Below are 7329 nucleotides of genomic sequence, written 5' to 3'. Positions count from 1 at the left end.
TAGAGGCACGTTGCTTGACAAGTTCTTTCAGTTGACTTGAGATCAGGGTCATTCCAGAGAAGAGGGTAGTTATTTTGAAATATTTTTTTTTTCTTGTGAATCTACCACAGATCTGTTTTCAGATGGAGAAGGGAAAGCAAAAACACTAGACACTTCATCTTTTTTAGAGGTTTGGCAACTAGTGTTTACTAAATATCATTTATTTTTATCCCCCACCTTGAAATAATGAAACTTCAGGTTTTTAAAGATTTCAGACAAAGTGGAAAAAACCCAATGTTGTGGGGGTTTGAGTTTTTTTATTCTCTCACATTTCTCAAAAATATTGACAATCTCCTGTCAACCACAGTCAAACAATCACTGGAGGTCTGACATGCATGAGAAATTTCTGTGCTCAGCCCCTTCTCTTTTCTTCAGAGAAGAGAACAGTTAATTGGATCCAGTGTTTAGCAGGATCAAATAGCTTTTGACGCTGAAAAGCTGTGCTTCATCGTTGCAGAGGGGACAGGGTAAGGAAGAACAGGAAAGCAGTCTGCAGCTTGTTGCAACAAAAACCAGAACAATCTGTCCTCAGTGAAGAGGACAAAGAGAAGGGAACCAAAGCCAGAGAGGAGATCTCAGCTAGCTGCTCCTCAAAGAGGCCTCCCTAAGGATGATCACGAAGTGCTGGAATGGGCTGCGGAGGGGGGAGCGGTTGTGAAGCCTCTGCCCTTGGTGCGGACACGCACCAAGAAGGGAAGCCTCGATCGTTTTCTGACATGCCTGCCAGGCCTCTGAAATGAGGATTTTTACAGGTGTATGGGATCATGTAGGCACAAGTAGGAGGGAAAAAGGTGGCAAGGAAGTAGCTGCACAGGAGAGGGCAGAGGTTCTTTCTTCCAGGACACGGGCAAAGCATTGACCGCGGGAGCAGCTGGAGGTGGTGGGGAGGAGAAGCTGTGTTAGCTGCCAGTGGGGGCAATGCTTTGCTTGCCGCCCCGTGGAGCCTGTCTGACTGCAGCTATTGCTTCGGTCTGTGTGGTACCATCACTAAAATAACCACAAATAGGATGTATTTTTTGCTGTTGTTCTCTGGAGCTTTCTCTCCAAATTACCAAGGACTGCTTTGGTTCCTGTTTCCAGAAACTTGCTGGTGGCATGTGAGTCAGATAGTTTTCCCTGCTGGGGCATGCTTGCCATGGCAGCACGATTCAGCAAGGGGCTACCTACCTCAACGGCCACCTTCTCATTCGCTCTACTCATCAGCACACAGCCATTACACTGTTGGTCTGGAGAGCTTAGTAGTGTCCCAAATTCCCTTCTCTCCATGGTCTGCTCTCTTCAGGAGTGACTTAAGTCACCCTGAAGGATTAGCTGTTGTCAGGCTCCTCTGCACATTTTGAGCCCTGAGATGGTGCCACCTGGGTGTATGAGGCACTGTTGCCTCAGCAAATATCTTCTTTCTCTGGCTGTGAACAGCAGGTTTGTACAGAGATGAGTCAACAGACTAAAGACCCAGGGGCAGATCTCAAAACAGATTAATGACAAGTACTGGCGTTTACCCTTTCCTAATGCTGCAGTGCCCAAAACCTTGTGGCTTGTGACCACCAGAACCTGACCATTCAATTCCTTCAAAAGTACCATTGTTTGAAGAGCCCCCACCCCCCACCCCTGCACCAATTCTGAGCTGGTCCCAGAAACAATGAGAGCCCAACCATATGTGCTTAGGGACATTTTAGCCACCAAGGATGCCCCAGGTATCTGCACAGAGCTGTGCAGAACTTTACCTGAGCATTCCTTGGAGAGGAGCTGAAGGGATGGCAGAACACCTAACAGTGCCAGATGCTGGCATTTAGGCAATTGAATTATCTTCTAGCTGTCCCTCCTATAGAATTGCAGCATTGTAACAACACTTAAAGTTAAAAAACAGTTTGTTTGGGTCAGCCCAAAGGTCTGCTGGCCTAACCTCTTGATCCCCACAGTGGCCAGCAGCCAGTTGGGGTATAAGCACTGGGCATGCCTGTAGAGTTCTCTCCCCCCATCTGCCCTCCAGTGTCCAGCCATTTCACAGCTGCCTGCACTGGAAGTTGCACCTATGGAGCTATTCTCTGTGAGTTTCTCTAGCCTCTTCTTGAACCCATTAACACATTTGGCCCTTGTGAAAATCTCACAGTAACAAATACCACAAGTGCTGAGTTGTCATACCCTGTAGGTCTTATCTGGTGTTGCAAGCAGTCATCCAGATTTCGGGGCACCCTCACTGATGAATGAGGTCTGGAAGGCAAGAGGTGACACGGTTGGCAAAGTTTAGCAAGACTGCCTCTGGAAACAAGCTTGCCAACCTTATGACAAGGGCTTTAACCCAGGTTTTCTGGGACTTTGCTTTCCTTCAACAACCCACATGCTCTTGCCTAGCTGCAGGTTAGCTGGGAGTGCCACCAGGAGAAGGTGACCACAGCTCCCGGGCAATCATTCACGACCCCAGCTTGCACAGTGCAGCAGACATCTATGCGGCTTGTGTGGGAAGGGACCGAGGAGGGTTGTATGGTGGCACAGTTCTGCAGGCACATGCTGGAGGGGACATCCAACAGGATGTAGGACCAACACCCGAGGAGAAGCAGAGACATGGCGTGGCCCTAACACTTTCCAGCTGAAAGCGGCACTGCTGGCAACCAACCCAAGTGCCTGCATAGCTCAGATGCTCGTACACAAGAAGAAAATATTTAAGCACACTCCTCCTTTACTAGTTTCTCCCTGTTTGTCTGATGTAGGAGTCAGACTTACTGGTTTGTAATTCCAGGCTAGATCATCAGACATGGCTTTCTAAGGATGCTACTTTTTAGCTGTGGTGGAATTAAATCTTCTTAGCACCTGGTATACCTCCCTAAGTCTCTAATTTTAAGGCCTCTGGGAAAGTGTCTCTTTTAAAATAAGTGCATGCATTCCCTGCCTAAGCAGTGGACATGTGTAGGTGCCTTTGTCACCCTCCAGGCAAGCCCAAGGGAGTTTTATGTCTGTTTCCCCCAAAGCTTCCAAGGGACTGAGGCTCTCAGGGGCATTCACAATGCTCAGCAGAGAGATGGGGAATCTGCCATCACAGCCTGCAGTACTGGTTTGAGGCCACAGCTCTCACAGGGCACACGTGTGGGATGAAATTGAAGACATATCCCTTCTCCACTATCTCCTGACTCCCTGTTGTCGGGCTTTTGAATTGTTTTTTCCAGTGTCATCACCCAGCCAGCATACAGTCTGGCAATGTTCTTCATTACTGGAGAAAGCAGACCACTGAGACAGGAGGCTCCAGCTAGAGCTTGTGGACCACAGCTTTGTAAATGCTGACTAGGAGAAACTGCTAAATCCCGCTTTCTCTGAGGTTTGGCAATAAAACTAGTGTTTTTCAGATATCAGTGAGACCTAAATAACAGGCTCAGATGCTGTAGCCCATTTCCATTTTAGCAAAAAAATCACATCCTTATGACGTCCGCTTTGAGGTGATAGGGAGGGAGCACCTGTTGCTTTCAGGTGAGGAGAAGAATATCATGGATTTTCCCTTTCAAAGGCAATACTGCATTTGCTTTTCATGTAAATTAAGGCAAAAACACATTTGAAATTTCTGGCGAAAAAGCTTTCTGCAACAGAGTTCCAGGTAAATCATAATGTCCAATTCAAAATATAAACAGGCATCTCTCCTCTCTAGCTTTTCATATGCAAAATTAAAATCAAAATGTCTACACTAGTTTTAAAATTCTGGGTTTTTTTCATGCTTCTTAACATGGATTGAAATACAGAGAATTCCTTTCAGTAGCTGCACACGATCTCAGTCCTACAGGCTTCCTTTCTCCCACACAGAAGTTTTGGAAATGAAATTAGAGATGTATTTCTATACTATGCTTTTTCTATGTTACAATGGTATTCAAAGCTTCAGACAAACACATACTACTTGAAAAGTCCTTTTTTAAAGAATTCACATGAAGTAGTGCCATGTAAGCTAGTTCCATCTGCTTACTACCCCCGTGTATTACGAACCACTGAAATGAGAAAATCAGAGCTAAAAGGATTAACATACAAGCAAGACTTTCTCATGTCTTTGATGATGATCCTGACAAATGATTCAAAGCTGTGATTCCAGTTTGGTAGCAGAGTACTAGTGGCAGGAAAGGTCCTGAAAGATGTGTTTGTACAACAAAAGCTTAATTCAGTGCAGGATGACACATGAGGTTAAAAAAAACATGCACTGCTTCCTTGCTTTGCTGCTTCAGTCATAGCTACTGATCTCCAAAACTTCCAAATCTGGGTAATCTCTTTCATTGGTGAACTCAACTAGAGACATACAGACTTGCATTGGACGTACTACATCATAAATATTTAAAGGACTCCACAAGATAGTATGCCTTATTCCCTGAGAGGCAGGCAAGAAATCCTGCGAAGTGCAGCAGTACAGCCCTGTAATCTGGCATTGCCACTTCCAAGCAGCAGGCAACCAGCTTTGCAGTAAGTTTGCAGAGCTTCAGAACGAGGGCTTGCTGATCAGTTTGCCTATAGTAATTTCTTTCAATTTTCTTTATCTTCGTATGGTGCAGTTTTATATAAATAGCAGCAATAAGCAGTAGCGCTATGTATAATGACATGTTTATGACTAACGCAATACAGAGTTGAGAAATACCAGGCTGGTACAATTGCAAAGGACTGGCGAAGCGGAGACACAGCATGCAGTGTAGAGCGGAACAGGCATGCAGTGATAAAAGCTGGGTCACAGGTTTGGCATTGGAGACCCCACAGCTCCTCATCAATGGTCAGTTAGAGAAATACAGACCTGGAGCTGGACAAAACTGGGTTTAGTTGTACCAAAGAGAACAAAGAAATAGCCTTCAGTGTATGTGAAATTCACCACATACAGTAAATTCAGCTGTAACATGGAGCTGCAGATCAGTGAGAAAAAGAGAAAGGTGTAAATGTTAGGAAATGCAGACAAAAGACCTCAGGTAGATCCTAGGGCATCAGCATGACAATATTCCCAACAAAGGTCACCAGAAATTGCAGAGTTACAGTGTTAACTAATTCTGCAGGCTGAAAATGCTGACTTTAAGACCCAGAGAAACAAGAGAAAGGTGAAGAGAATTCCAAGAAAATGGATAAAAACTAGGTGTTTGTTACTTAACTGTGATATTAATACTATTACTGATACTTTTGAAGTATCAAGATACATATTGAAGTATTTTAACTGCATTATATTTTCTTTTCCTATAACAATTGAATCTGGATTAGCAATAATAGACTCTTCAGATCGCAATTAACAATAAATTCTTGGCTTTACTTATATGTAAGGTATTGGTTTTGCCCATAAACAAGACCTTGAGTGCAACAGAAGGGAGGAAAGGTGAATACGAGGGGCTCCTCAAACACAGCTCCCAGCAAGGGGCCAAAAGGCACGCTGGAACATAACTCCTTCTCCTTCTGAGGTGTCACATATGTTGCCAGGTGCAAACTGCATTAACGGGAAGTTTGACTCTTACGTTGTGTGTGGTTATTTTCACATCTAAGAGTTGAGGTCTGTCCCAGCAGTGGGCTTGTTTTGCCCCTTCCGAATATTTCCCTTGAAATGGCACGGTGGGTTTTTTCATAGCTGGCAGGTTAGGCAGGTGATACAGGCTGCAGGGTAGTCATGTCTTCATGTAAGCCACTTACTTGACCCTTGACCCTTGTTTAGCATATAACCAAGAATGATTTTAAATAGAGGTGATAGCATGCATTGGTTGTGCCCAGCAGATTTGGCATCGGTTATTTGCATCTTCCAGCAAAGATCCTCCTGTCCAGCTTGTGAGGAAATATGCTCTAGCAGTGCCATCCTCTTTCCTTCACACCAGCAAGCTTTGTTCTCCTTGTGTCTGACCTCAATTTTAACAACTGCTAGGAAAAAATAAATCTGTTAACTCCCCCTACTTGTACACAAGCTTTTCCTGAATAACCCACGTGCTCTTGCCTAGCTGCAGGTTAGCTGGGAGTGCCACCAGGAGAAGGCGACCACAGCTCCCGGGCAATCATTCACGACCCCAGCTTGCACAGTGCAGCAGACATCTACGCGGCTTGTGTGGGAAGGGACCGAGGAGGGTTGTATGGTGGCACAGTTCTGCAGGCACATGCTGGAGGGGACATCCAACAGGGAAATGCAGAGAAGTAGGCACACCCCACGCTACAGAAATGGTAGCAGGATTGCCAAAACTCTCCTAGCTCCACAGGCCAAGTTACAACATGTTACAGAGCCTCCTTTGTTTCCAGACCTTCTCCACTAGTCAAGTTGTGATTTCACTCCCTAGCAAAGTTCCTGCTGATTTTAGGAGTGTGGCATCTAATATGGGCATTCAGGCCTGATGCAACAGAGGTGAAGCATCCTGTATTCATACTTCTCCCTGAAGTTAGTCACCTGGGTCATGACCATTTACACTAGCTAATGTTCTCACTCTGTGTATCCCCCTTACGGACGCTGATGTTGATGGCGAACCTGCCACGGTACAAACCACTAGCAGCAACCAGGAAGCAGTCATTTACACAGCGTCAAGTCTGGGATACTGGCACGAGTCAGCACTCAAGTGTTTGTAAACTAGTTTTTCTGCCTGCAGAATTGTTGTTTCTAAAAGCAAGTTGGTCATATTGTCTCAAATGGATTTACGCTACTGAAAAAAAGTAGTCTTATAGTAGTTCTATATGAAAAAGTAGTTCTATATGAACAAGCAACCGGACTACAATTGCTGCTGTGTTTCTGGTACACTGTTCCTGCATTTGAAGCCAGATAATGCTTGTTAACATTTATCTACCCAGAAATTGCATAATCTGTCATGTTGGTTATCTGCAGGGGGAAGTCACTATCTTCTGATGGATGAAACCTCACAAGTTTTTGTACAGTCATATGATCCGGATGTCCCCAAAGATGGCTGTTTTGATGATGCCAAGCAAAAACAAAAAACAAACCAAAAGAACCAAAACCAACCCCCCAAAAAACAAAACAAAAACCCAATAAAACCAGCTCACATAGTAAAAACAAAATGTTACAAAACATTTCTCAGAATAGAATATTACAAGTTTAACATGAATCCTAATTATACTACTAGTCTAAATAATATGTGAGCTCAAGTAACGGTGCATTGTGTCCACCACCAGTTGCCTTTGCCAAGGATAAAGGTTGCAGCACTAGGCTGCAGTCCATGGTGATGAGCTGCTCACCGCAGCTTCCTTGACCATAAGAGGCGCTTCCGAGCAGCACCTTCAGCATGCCAGGTGTTGCTCCCTGCCTGCAATGGCTGACCTGGCATAGCCCTGTCCTGCCATCACTGAATGGCATGTAGCATCAAGAAAGAA

Source organism: Falco biarmicus, chromosome Z (genome assembly GCF_023638135.1).
Source record: "Falco biarmicus isolate bFalBia1 chromosome Z, bFalBia1.pri, whole genome shotgun sequence".
Taxonomy (NCBI): Eukaryota; Metazoa; Chordata; class Aves; order Falconiformes; family Falconidae; genus Falco; species Falco biarmicus.
Note: the sequence above shows the minus strand (reverse complement) of the source record.